The 13438-nt window shown below is 36.8% G+C and overlaps 1 protein-coding gene and 1 long non-coding RNA gene across 3 annotated transcripts in view; both read right to left on the bottom strand.

The window, feature by feature from the left end:
* LOC135082232 (nuclear speckle splicing regulatory protein 1-like) overlaps nucleotides 1-4592 on the bottom strand; it is a 30818-nt gene extending 26226 nt beyond the window's left edge. The window contains exons 1-2 of one of the 2 annotated variants that reach the window (XM_063977002.1): nucleotides 4476-4592; nucleotides 1067-1248 (exon numbers count right to left, since the gene is read on the bottom strand). The gene's annotated coding sequence lies outside the window, so the exon portion shown is untranslated. The remainder of the gene's footprint in view (nucleotides 1-1066; nucleotides 1249-4475) is intronic. The other variant, XM_063977001.1, reaches the window with a different exon arrangement.
* Nucleotides 4593-4778: 186 nt separating this feature from the next.
* LOC135082247 (uncharacterized) overlaps nucleotides 4779-13438 on the bottom strand; it is a 75397-nt gene continuing 66737 nt past the window's right edge. The window contains exon 5 of the long non-coding RNA XR_010259376.1: nucleotides 4779-4971. This is a non-coding gene — a long non-coding RNA (uncharacterized LOC135082247). The remainder of the gene's footprint in view (nucleotides 4972-13438) is intronic.

Raw genomic sequence — 13438 nt, 5'->3', positions numbered from 1 at the left:
TTATGACATTTTAAGGAAGTGGTCCTAAACTACTCTGCTGGAGCCTAACAGCACATAGTTGGACCCATTTATGCAAACAGGAACCAACCCACACTTTGAATGAAATTGAGTTAAGTACATAGATGGCGCTCAAATAACGCATTCTATCTTCAAAAAAATTATGGTACATTTTTAACGACTAACAACAGAGATACAGCACTGTCACTTGCGGAACCAACCCGCTTTGGCCAACTTTTAAAAACTATAAAGAACTATACAGCATGGTCCCTAAGCACTTATTTAAACTAATTATGCAAACTAGAACCAATGTTGGTTGGTTCCATTAAGCAAAAATTGTTACAAAATTTTTATAACTAAACAGAACCAAAGATTGTTTGCTTAGTGGAAATCAGGTTAGTCTTGAAGGAACCATGTAGCATAGTTCTTGATAGTGTTAAAATTAAGCTATTTAAAAATAAAAAATCCGTTCTTATCGTTGCGTTTGTACCTTTATCATAAAAAATGTCTTAATAATAACAAAATTTGATGAATAAATTTATGCATTGAAAAACTCTACTCGAAAAAGATGAAACGAAGCAGTATGAATAGTATGATCTATGACCTTAGCCTGTTCTTCAAAACGAAATAACGACGTTGACAGCTCATGAATGAGACGGTTCTCGATGACTCTCGAAAACAACTTGTAGACATGGCTCAGAAGTGAGATGGGTCTATAATTCTTCAACAAGGTTTTGTCGCCTTTTTTGAAGAAGAGTATCACCACATTACTGTGCCATACCGTAGGCGTTTTTTTGCTCAAGGATGACAGAATCAAACAGCTCCTGAAGAATCTTTAGTACCGGCGTCCTCTGCTTTCAGAAGCTCAGCCGTGATTCCATAATCACTCGGTGCCTTGTTATTTTTCAGCTGTTTGAGAGCCATTCTAATCTCGTACAGGCTGACGTCCGGGATATCTTTGGTATAGTGTCGGGTCAATCTAGCTCTTGGGTTTTCAGCTAGATTTGTGACAGGTGTATGTACACTCGTGTATAATTTATAATTAGTACGTATACGCGTATGTATTTACCTGTAAGCATGTACGTGTACAGGACAGCCTGTGAGCGGGTTATACAGCAGTAGCACACACGCCACCACGTCTCCCTGCACCGCTGCGCTGGTGATGCTGCCGTGAGGTATGAAGTGCTTGATCGTCTGCTGTTTTCCTTTCGCCGTCACATTCTGGATGATCTTCAGTCCTTTGTGGGACACCTGGGAACAAAGTTAGTTTGAGATCATCAAAATAACTAATCGATATCGATTGAGTTCTAGTGCAAAGTGAATGATAGATGAATAACAAACCCAATCAACCTTTGGACCAAGCAGAAATCAGAGCCGAATCTTGGGTGTACCTACTTAAATTAAGCGTCTTTGGTCGTTGCATACTTGCCCTAAAGTTGAGAAACTGTAACAAAACTACCTTATACATTTTCTATTTCATACATTACGAAAATCAATACTTGATTTATGAAACTTTTAAATTCATTAAAATTACTCAGTGATTCGTAACTAAGACAAGTGCTTTTTAAATTTAAACCAAAATTATTGTTTAAATAATATATGTAGTTACGTGACTCGACCAGTAAATAAATAATGTTACGTTCTATTACATAGTTACTGCTAACTAACATAGCAGATAATATACGAGTTAGTGCTCAATATTGTTACCCAACTTATCGAGTTAAACGGTTGAAAGTTTTCCGGGCACTTCGTATTTTATTTACAGACCGACATCTTGTTTTACCACTTGTTACTAGTGTTGTTTGTTAACAACTATCGATAATATCGATAGCCAACGCAAATGGGTGAAAGTCGACAATATGGCAAATATTTCGTACCTACTAAAACAAGTGGGTTTGGATATAGCAGGCGACCAAAATGTAGCAGGGCTAGTGGCAGTCACTCTATGTCATACATGAATGGCTATACTATACACACCACACAGGCAGGCCTGGCTCACTCCGCGCGGTACATCCGATAATTACCTACAGCGAAGCGCCCCGCCGGCGGGTATTATATCAGTCGAGTGTCACGCGCGCGCCCGTCAGGACGCTGGCGTGCGTTGTAGTACCTAATTCTATGATCGAAGTATTATTTAAAAATGGACATAAAGAGAAAGAAATGTTATTGTGCGGCGTTCGAGTGTTTAAATTCGAAAATAAATCTACCGGATTTATCTTTTTTTTCGCTTCCCAAAGATGCTGAAAGGTATGTTGGCCATGTAGGTAATCAATAATTCTTAGGATAGTATAGGAACCTAACCTACCATGACTACTGCTCAGAATTCGTTCGTTCGTTTCAGCCAAATGACGTCCACTGCTGGACAAAGGCCTCTCCCAAGGTTTTCCATAATGAATGCATACTTACCTACATACGTACCTCATTACAAATAAGTACCTAGATTAATTATTTTTTCACTAGACAGCAACCCTAACAGCGTAAGAAGAGTTCAGAGGCACGCGATAGAAAGAGACAAAACTTGTAGGTGAATAAAATTGTAGGTACGTAGTGCTGTGCGAGCTGAATTCCACTGTATCGCGTCGTAGCAAGACTCGCATTTATTTAAATCGTCTTGCGGAGTAATCCTTCTGTACCTGTACTATTACTTATTCTGTGACACAGGATCAAACCAGTTTGTGTCGTAATTTGACTTCTGTCAATACTATAACATGATTATGCACTAACATACGTCAACTTAATCAATGCTTTAAGTCAGGTTCATAAATCTAAATAGAAAGATTTGCTCTACCTTTCAAGATGTTTTCAAGTCAGTCAGTTCTAGCCTTTTATCGATACATGGATAGCGGCAACCGCTTCTTATTTAATCTGTTGCCCAGTTTATCGATAAGCCAAAACATTCACCACTACTTTTATCGATACATTAACGGTTCCTGACAGTTTCGTTTATACTGTCATCGCTTGCCGGATGGTAGATCAACTCGTTACTATATTCTGGACTCTACGAGTACTAGACTCTACTTGTACTGGAATCTACTAGACTGTAAACTTTAATGCTCAGGCTTTTACCTGCCCATAGGCTTTTCGATTTGCACAGGAAGAGGCTTAAATTTACCAGCAGAACCTGAATAGTTAATAAACCAGAATGTAATTCTGTTTTTATGTCTGTCACTAATGCAGGTATTTGACTGCAGTATTCTATATGTAAAGGAAGGCAATCTAAGATGGCAGTTTACTTACTTTACTCGCCTTTTCAGAACGAAAATCCATTATATTTTTATTAACTAAGTTAACCATTTAATACAAATCTATTCGCGCGTTTCCTTTTTTACTTAGTGGTGATCATGTGTGACTGCGATGAGCTTAAAACTGCAACAATTAAAACGAATTTAAAGTTGGATTGCACCATCTTATTTTAACTATTACAAACGTCAATAATCTGTCAAACTCCATACAAAAAAAAACCCTCCTTCTAGCGCAGTCGGGTAAATACACCAGTTATCTTTATATTTACGGTTAATAGGTGGTGCAACTCAGCCTAAGTGATTTCGAACAGGAATTCTATTTCCTCGCAATACGCCCTGATCATAACAGAACTGTTCCACATAACACTTCCTATCACATGAACTGTGCAACCTGTTTACCTTCTAATTCTTACCTAACACATCGAAGGCTCTTCACTTACATAACCGTATTACTGGGCACATGACCCCAAACCGAACATAATTCAATTAGAAATATCAGAAGCACAGGAAGTTCGCGGATCTTACGTCAGAGGTGCCGTGGTATCGTAAATCAAATAATACACTAAATTACTTTCACCAGCCCTTTTCCGGTGAGATGTTTGTATTAATTTGAAGTTGCTAACTATCGTGGTTGCACTTTTCCTGAAGCGATTACTTACTAGCTAAGTAATTGAGTCTGCGGATGATTGAGCAAGGTTTTTAGCGATTTCGAGTGCCTACTTAGAAAACGGGCTCTATTAATGAAAATCAGCAATGTGAAAGATCTATCGCTTGGGGATCTTTAAAACTTCTTACTCTCAACTCTCGTCTTGTTCATTGCAACTCCTAATACTCCTATGTTACAGGACCTGCGGCCTTACTTCTTCTTACTTAGAATCGAATAGAATAGAATAGAATATTATTTATTTGGCACAATACACAATACATGATATAGGCACAATACAAGATTAAAACATAGAAAAAACAAAAAAGAAAAATAAAATAGATTTTAAGTGCCCTGTGCCAAAAAGGTCCCTGACTCAGCATTAGTCGTGACAAAGATGCCACGACACTGATTTTCAGCAAGGACTTAGGCCAAGTCTATTTTCAATGTTTGATTTAAATACACTCATATCTGTGCGATGGACTTTGAATCTCCAAGCGCAGGCGGGATTAAGAAACTGCTTGATCTCTAATAAAACCTTACTCAGGCCAAGTCTTATGGGTTTTATGGAAAAGCGATTTTATTACTCATACCTGTAGGGTGACTTTGAACGGCTCCAAGTCCCGGGCCCTCTCTTCCAGCAGCCTTATGGCTGGGAGGGCAAACTCCTCGCCGCGCAACACTCGTGACTCCTACGCACCCAGGAACCACTCATAGTACGACGTCTTCTTTATGGGTCTCTTGGAAAAGCAACCTTATCCCTCATACCTGTAGAGTGGACTTTGAATGACCCCAAGCCCGGGAAGGCTCTGGATACTGCTTGAGCTCTAATAAAACCTTATTCAGGTCAAGTCTTAGGGGTTTTATGGAAAAGCGACCTTATAACTCATACCTGTAAGGTGACTTTGAACGGCTCCAAGTCCCGGGCCCTCTCTTCCAGCAGCCTTATGGCTGGGAGGGCGAACTCCTCGCCGCGCAACCCTCGTGACTCCTGCGCACCCAGGAACCACACATAGTATGACGCTTTCTTTATGTCTTTCTTTAGTCGCAACGCCATTTTGGATGGGCTCTTATGTCATCTTTGGGTTTCTGGAACAAAGAAAGTAGACTTTTTAATATAATGAGAACCTGGAGAGATAATATAGTTATCTACAAATTTTGATATGACTTTCGGTTTCACTGGTAGAAAACTAATGTGATGTGAGTCATGTGAGTAACCCTTGGGTAAACCTTGGATACTTTTATTCTTAGGGTGGGTTGCACTATCTTACTTTAACTTTCACATACGTCAAAAAATCTGTCAAACTCCAAACAAACAGCACCGGTTATTGTTATTGTTACGGTTAAAAAAAGGTGGTGCAACTCAGCCTTAGAATCACTCATCTTTTGATGAGATTTGTTACTTAAATTAAAAGGACCTTACAACCTTTTTTTACCTTTAAAGGGAACCTTATAATAAATTACACAAAGATAACAATATTGTATTTCAGTTTAAAATATAACATTCCAAGTCTCCTAATCGCTCGGTTAATTAAGAATGAGTACCTAATAGTAGAAACTTTTACCGATGCAACGCTTCAGTTAACACAACACCAGTAGGAATAAGCCAGTCTTTTTGTAGCAAAACGCACGGGACGACAGGCGAGAAAGCTAGTATGCAAATACAAAATCCACCGACGCATTTTGCTCAACGTTGGTAGCAATGATACCTGAGTGGTTAAGTAATGCTGCCAACCGAACAGATTAAACCAGTGGGACTATAATTCAGAACCAGTTTTACTATCAACTCATCCATGGGTCCAGTTAATCGTTATTGATAGTTCCTGATCAATATTTAATGCTGAAATATATACCATTCAATAAACATTGGTCAGAGATGATACAACGCGGTTCCGCATGCCGAAGTAATGATAGGATCGCTGCAATCCGACTCCTGATTATAATAATCGATACAAATCAGATACATATCGATAGAAAGTATGGGGCAATCACAAACTGGTGGATTATGCTGTTTTATTCAGGGATATTAAATGCATGTAATAAATACATAAATAAATAAATAAATCTTTGGACAATTTCACACAGCGCCAGCTAGCCCCAAAGTAAGCAACTTAATGCTTGTGTTATGGGTGCTAGCTTAACGGATATACTACTTATATACCTACTTTTTTTTTTTTAAATACATAAATATTATACATAGTCACACCCAGACCCGTCACAGAAATTAAAATTCATCATTTCAATTTCTGCCCGGCCGGGAATCGAACCCGGGACCTCTCGGCATAGTAGTCCGTTCTGAACCACTACACCAAACGGCCGACATACCGCATATTACACAGTTTTGTTATAATGAAACGAAGCTCAAACTCGATTTGGAGTCTGGCATAGATTCAAGTCTGCTAGTAGTTCATTTTCAATATTATACCAAATTAGGTTTGAAACTAATTAAATTAGTTCATGGGTGTCGTGTTTCGTTTTATAATGCCTAAATGAAAGAACTTATCTCTATACTAATAAACATTACACGCGTGTTGAACACTTGTTTAAAATTACATACCAAAGTCATTTAGGCTGGATTGCACCATCTTAATTTAACTTTAACAAACGTCAAAAATCTGACAAACTCCATACAAAAACACCGGTCATCGTTATAGTTACGGTCAAAGTTAGGTGGTGCAACTCAGCCTTAAAGTACAGTTTCACTTTTAGTTCAACATGTGTGTAACTTTATGTTGCTTTTTGTTGAAGCCAAAATCAAAGTCTCTTCATTAGAGACAGAGCCACCGCCATTGCCATCAACTAGTCATTTGACAGATTGACATGATGACATCGCAAGATGGAGTCTTATCTAATTGACAACCTGTCGGCATGGAAGATCTCCGCCATTTTAAATTGTAATAGCTAGCAATTATAATATGGACGCTTATCGTATGGATTAACAAGAATAAGCTAAAGAGTTATGTAAGTTATTCTATTGTTTCCCAAAGCATTACTTTAATTGTCATACAGATGTAGAAGGCACATTAATTTTAGTAGAATAAATATAAAAAAAACATAAAATGGACGTTAGTACACTAGCAACCTTACGCAACTGGCAAAATATTTAGCTAGTTAATATCAATTACAAAAAAATAATCTGCTTAATTATCGTATTTAATTAATTTGCCAAAATTCGTCAACGTTATTTTAACGGTACGATATAAAAACACGCGTTAAACAGTTCAAAATGCTAAACGAAAGTCACTGAGGTTTTTCAGATCACAACGCAGATGTAAAACTGCTCTTTATATTGATAAGATGAACAAAAACAAAGTTACAACTTAACATACTACTAAGGTCCAAGCGTTGACAAATTAGACACATTTCGAAATAAGGGCAGTGGGCACACTAGCATTAACTACACAAACTGTCCCACGCTCTCGTTCCTCCAGTGAGCCTTGAAGTTTATTTTAATTGCTCAAACAAAGCTTAAATAAGTGATATTTAAGACACAGGTGCAATCTAGAAGTTTTGGTGTGAAAATCCGTTCAAATAGTTATTGTTATTAACTTAAGTTAAGGTACAATTACAATGAAGGTTACGGTCTTGTTTCATGTATGATGAGTACATTATGAGATAAGTAATGACTAATTATTTTTGAAATAGTTAATTAAGATTGCTTTAATAAAAATGTTTGTTTTTCAGACAGACAAATAAATGCTATTATATCTATTGTTAGCATTCCAGAGAATGCATCTTAAATTCGTTGTCAGAACAATGAATTTAAGATGAAAATGAAGTGTTTTCAGGAAATCTTCTGTTATGCTTCAACCACACCAACGCATGCAGATCGCCATCGCGGGCGCGATCATGTCGCGATCATAGAAAAATGACAGGTCGCGTGAACTGTCATGGGTCGCGCTACCTGTCATTGGCCTTTGATCGCGCCGGCGATGGCGATCTGCACGCGTTGGTGTGGTTGAAGCTTTAGGTATTTATCAATATGATAATTAAAGTCAGTAACTTTTTAGATTGGCGTAAGTGTAAGTAACAATTATGGTGGACCGTTATTGCGGTTATGTAAACAGGTTATCAAACAAAAGCAACCTTCAGGCTATCTCCTAAGTGATCTTCCTTATTAATGACATAACCACTTCACTTTGAGCAAGCTAGAGCACAGAGCAGTCGAACCATTCTTCTCTTAGGCTGAATTGCCCACGGCCACCTAACTTTAATCGTAACTATAACGATAACCGGTGATTTTTGTATAGAGTTTGACAGATTTTTGACGCTTGTCAAAGTTAAAGTAAGGTGATGCAACACAGCCTTAGTTTAAAACCAGTGGAATGAATCTCAAAAATTTCATTATTTTCAAAAATTCCCAAGGGCTTGAATGTTTTAATTTGGAATCAAGTTTTCAGCTTCTTTTCACAATAAAGGTCAAGGATTTTTCACAGTAAGTTTTAAAGTATTGGTTTTCGTATTTATGAATTAATAAGTAAGCACTATTAACAGTTTGTATAGTTTTATTACATACGAGTAAAAGGTTTAATCTATGTTATTAAACAAAGTGGACTTGTGGCTTACACAATATGAAAGCGTAACAAGAAACAGAGTATCTTTAGGACAATTATTATGACACATTTACGAATAAAATATTGTTATAAATGCTACGAAATGTTTCTAAAATGACATTCAAAACATATATTTACTGATATTCCAACTAAATCTTCCCTGGCGCCATAATGTCTAGAATTTAGTGAGCGGTGCGAACTGTAACTAAATGGCTAGTGCCACAAAAACTGGTCTAACGACTGCCTAGCGGGACTTATTGAGAATCTGTACTATTACCGAGCCACCTCTGTAATGATCTTAGTCTCGGTTAGAAGATGAGTAGTATCAAATATAATTAAAGTGAATACGCTAAGACATATTACAACATAGAGCTGTACCAGGCCTGGCTCACTCCGCGCGGTACATCCGATAATTACCTACAGCGAAGCGCCCCGCCGGCGGGTATTATATCAGTCGAGTGTCACGCGCGCGCCCGTCAGGACGCTGGCACAAACGCTGGCGTGCGTTGTAGTACCTAATTCTATGATCGAAGTATTATTTAAAAATGGACATAAAGAGAAAGAAATATTATTGTGCGGCGTTCGGGTGTTTAAATTCGAAAAGAAATCTACCGGATTTATCTTTTTTTTCGCTTCCCAAAAATGCTGAAAGGTATGTTGGCCATGTAGGTAATCAATAATTCTTAGGATAGTATAGGAACCTAACCTACCATGACTACTGCTTAGAATGCGTTCGTTCGTTTCAGCCAAAAATGACGTCCACTGCTGGACAAAGGCCTCTCCCAAGGTTTTCCATAATCAATGCGTACTTACCTACATACGTACCTCATTACAAATAAGTAGAATAATTATTTTTTTACTAGACACTACTAGACAGCAACCCTAACAGCGTAAGAAGAGTTCAGAGGCACGCGATAGAAAGAGACAAAACTTGTAGGTGAATAAAATTGTAGGTACTTAGTGCTGTGCGAGCTGAATTCCACTGTATCGCGTCGTAGCAAGACTCGCATTTATTTAAATCGTCTTGCGGAGTAATCCTTCTGTACCTGTACTATTACTTATTCTGTGGCTGTACATACCTGACAGAATATTCCATAGAGAATACCCAAATTTTATCATTGAAACACCTCAAGTCAGTTTAGAGGCAAAATATACATAAGGACATGAAAGAGTGCTTTTATTACTTCTTTCAAAATCAAATTTTAACCAATGTTTTGGCACTTAGCCCTTAGCCAATAGCCCTTTTTAAAGCCATCTGTATCTTGAAAAACTCTTTGCTCTGCTGATCATCACGACAGATTTTACATCCTGTTGCAGAAATGTACGTTTTACAACTAAGACATACCACAGTATTTAGCTTGGTTTACTGTCGTTTTATTCGAAAGCTAACTTACAAAATAGTTAGAAAATGATTACATTGATGCCCTTCAAGATGCCTGTTTCCCTGTTGAGGTAAGAAAATGATTTACTCAATAATGTCATTACGGTAATATAAGATTTTACTGTTATTTCTTTATACTTAGTTACGTATCTGTTGCAAGTATGAGATCAAATTTTTCGTAATGCAACTCCGAGACAATGGTAAGTTTATGTCAAAAATTATGTTCATTGCGCCTAACGAGTGCAACGGTTTGTAACACCAAATCTTGGTTCAACTTTTACTAATAAATGGAAAAAACACACATGAATTGTCTTTATTGAAGCGGAATTAGGTACTTAATCAAATCATGTAATTGAAAATTATCTTAAGTAAATGTCACTTTTAAGGAAGGAATCTTTCCTAACCCTAATCTTTTTTAATCGACTTCAACGAAAGGAGGAGGTCCTCAATTTGGTTGGTATGTTTTTTTTTTCCACAAAGAAATGGTAGTCCCTATCCAAGGTTGAAACCTCTTTTATTATTTAAATCCAGCTGTTGATTTCGGTAACTGAAGTGATTTCATACTCTTATTTTCGTATCGTACCTTGCTTGTGCGAATAATTAAAATCAAATATCGTCGCTGTCAGTTCAAAAGGATGTATGTTACACCAGTAGGTTTTCAGGAGACACAAAAACCTGTTTATTTTTTAAATTTGGATTTGACATAGGACGTATTTGAACTGACAGTAACGATAATTTGCAAGCAAGCTATGAAGTGAAACCAATATGCAGGATATCAAAAACTGCAGACCACTTTGGTCTTGACATTTTATTTTCCAAATCATGACCACAGGTCGTCCAGTTCGATGAGTCCAACCGTTAGGCATCAAGCAGTGAGCTTTAGCGGACTTTACACAAATCGACTTTATCGCTATCATGATTAAACTGAAAATTGAATGCTTTTGATTTACACAATCTATAATTACCTTTATGTAGAGATCTTTTGAGTCACTTAATTTTTCGAGTTATTTATTGTAATTTAATAATAGTAATCTAGGTATTTCATCGATTCTTAGGCTGAATTGCACCACCTATTAACTTTAACGATAACTAAACGATAACCGGTGTTTTTTGTATGGTGTTTGACAGATTTTTGACGGTTGTTAAAGTTACAATAAGATGGTACAAGCCAGTATTAGTTTGGTATTTTTTAGGAACTAAAACAAATAAATACCAACCGCAAAATTAATTAACTAAATTAAGTTCGGCCGTAAAAATTTTCACAAGTTTCCTTGTGCGTAAAAAAGTCGAAAAGGCAGGTGTAAACCACATTTTGCGAAGTTCGTACGGAGGTTACAATCGCCAGTCGAATCGAATTAGTATGTATGCCATGTGCATAATAAACAAAACGGTGTAAGAGCAAAAAACTATTCGGGTACTGACATTGACGTAGGTATTTGATGTGAGTTGACTACAAAGTGCTCAATTTGCAGATTTTTAAACCTGGAATAGGTATTTTGTTAAAATTTATCGCAAGATATCTGGCAAGGAAGCTTGCTGTTTTTTTTAGGACTAAACCTCAGTGGATCTTTATAAACTCTTTCACTCTGAACATAAAGACTTTTAATTTGCGACCTTATTTTGAAACGCATTTTGGAAGCTCAGATATGAATCTAAACTTGAGAAAAGATTAAAGCCTATGATTGGTCTAAAAGGATTCCTTGATTGATTTTATTTTGTTGATGTCGTATCGTATCGTAAAACGTTTCAGGTGTACAGTTTTTCAATTAGTAGGGTAAGTAAGCTCAAGCTAAACTATGATATTTTTTTCGGTTACGTTTAAACGTTTTTGATGTTTGTGTGTAAAGCCCTAAAAGTGAAAGATTAAGCGCATAACATAAAAACATGTTCTCCATAACTGGCTGACATTAAATTAATTCTCACGCAAAACATCAAATAATGTCTTCCTCAGTTTCTTTACCGGTAACAGACGCGAGTTAAACCAATACTGTAATTATTGCAATCATTAGAATCGTATGCAAAATATGCAAATGTTTTGTGTACACAATATGTCATTGTGACTTCTTGCGTCAGCTGTCTTACTGACAATGGGCGCGATTAGGGCTGGCAAAGTGACATGGATGTGACATGGAATATTATTTTGTAATTGAGAATGTTACTAGGTATGCAAAATCACTTGAAACCTATGTTACAGTTAAGCTTTTACATTTACAAATACATTAGTTTTTATTTCATTCAAAAATACCAAGTAGTTATGATTTTATAGGCATTCAAAGTTCGCTTAAATATTGAGTCCCGCCGACGGTCACGTGACCCCGTGTGACGTACATTCACAGCGTCCGCTCACTAGAAAACGGATATAAACATACTTAAATATTTTTTTTTTGTAAATACAAACTTATTATACATATTAACACCCAGACCCATCACAGAAATTAAAATTGAACCAAACCCAAACTTGATGCGATTGTGTCGTTTTATTGCGAATTACCTTCCAGCTCCATCATTAGACCCCGATTACTATATAGACTTAGATTAATAAAACCTAGATAGATAGTCAGTGCACGAAAGGTGAGGCAGATTTTAGTAAGCCAGAATGGCTTACTCGTAAACGTCACATGAACTGTCAAAGTGAAAAATTGGTAAACATGTCCGACGACTTTTAACACTAGAGTACACGCGTGGCCTACTAGAGTAGACCAGGGTAACATTTTACGCTATAACTTTTTAAGAACTTGCGCCAGAGAGCTGGCATTCCAGGAAAGCCTCGTTGACTAAATTGTCAATAAGCCAGTAAAGCTTGGGTCGCTAGGCGTCTACGCACTTTTCTAAAATTGGCCGTCAAAACTGCGGGTCTACTCAAAAGCCCGAAGTCACTCACGAAAAAAATTATGGAAGACTTGCAAAAAATGGATTTACCCCATGTACCAGGCAGTAGAAAGTCTTGAATACTATGACAGATAAAAAACAAATTATATTTTTTCAGTAATTTTTTTTTTGCTAACATGGATCTCAGAGTGCAATTTTGGTCCAAAAAAGGACATTGGGAACTTTAATATGAGAAAATGCCCCACGGCGGACAAAGATGAAACGTATTTTATTTCAAAGCTTTATACTTGTAGGTATATTCACTTAAAGCGCTATGTTGTGAGATATGGGAATTCTGAGATATGACGAGTCTAAGTTGAAAATATATTTGCCTAAAATGATTTGATATTTTTACATGTTATGTTGTTTGGCATTGCAGAGTAACTAATAAAAGTAAATAAAATAATATAAATAAATAAAAAATATAAATAAAATAATATAAATAAATAAAATATTATAAATACTTAAATTAATATTAGACAACATCTCATTATATTACTCCAACCCAAAATAAGTAGCTAAGGCATTTGTGTTATGGAAATCGGGAACGACGAACCACAACACACCCAAACCAGAGACAATGTGAAAAGATCGTTTTCTATATTGTCCCGGCCGGGAATCGAACCCGGGACCTCAGGATTGGCCCGGCACACCTTGAAAACCGGTGTGTGCGCCTCTCCGCCACGGAGGTCGTCAAAAATATTACCTAAATGTAAAATAAAATAAAATATTAAAACTTCATTTTCTCAATATT

Source organism: Ostrinia nubilalis, chromosome 21 (genome assembly GCF_963855985.1).
Source record: "Ostrinia nubilalis chromosome 21, ilOstNubi1.1, whole genome shotgun sequence".
In the NCBI taxonomy this organism is placed as follows: domain Eukaryota; kingdom Metazoa; phylum Arthropoda; class Insecta; order Lepidoptera; family Crambidae; genus Ostrinia; species Ostrinia nubilalis.
Note: the sequence above shows the minus strand (reverse complement) of the source record. Positions and strands in the feature narration are given on the sequence as shown.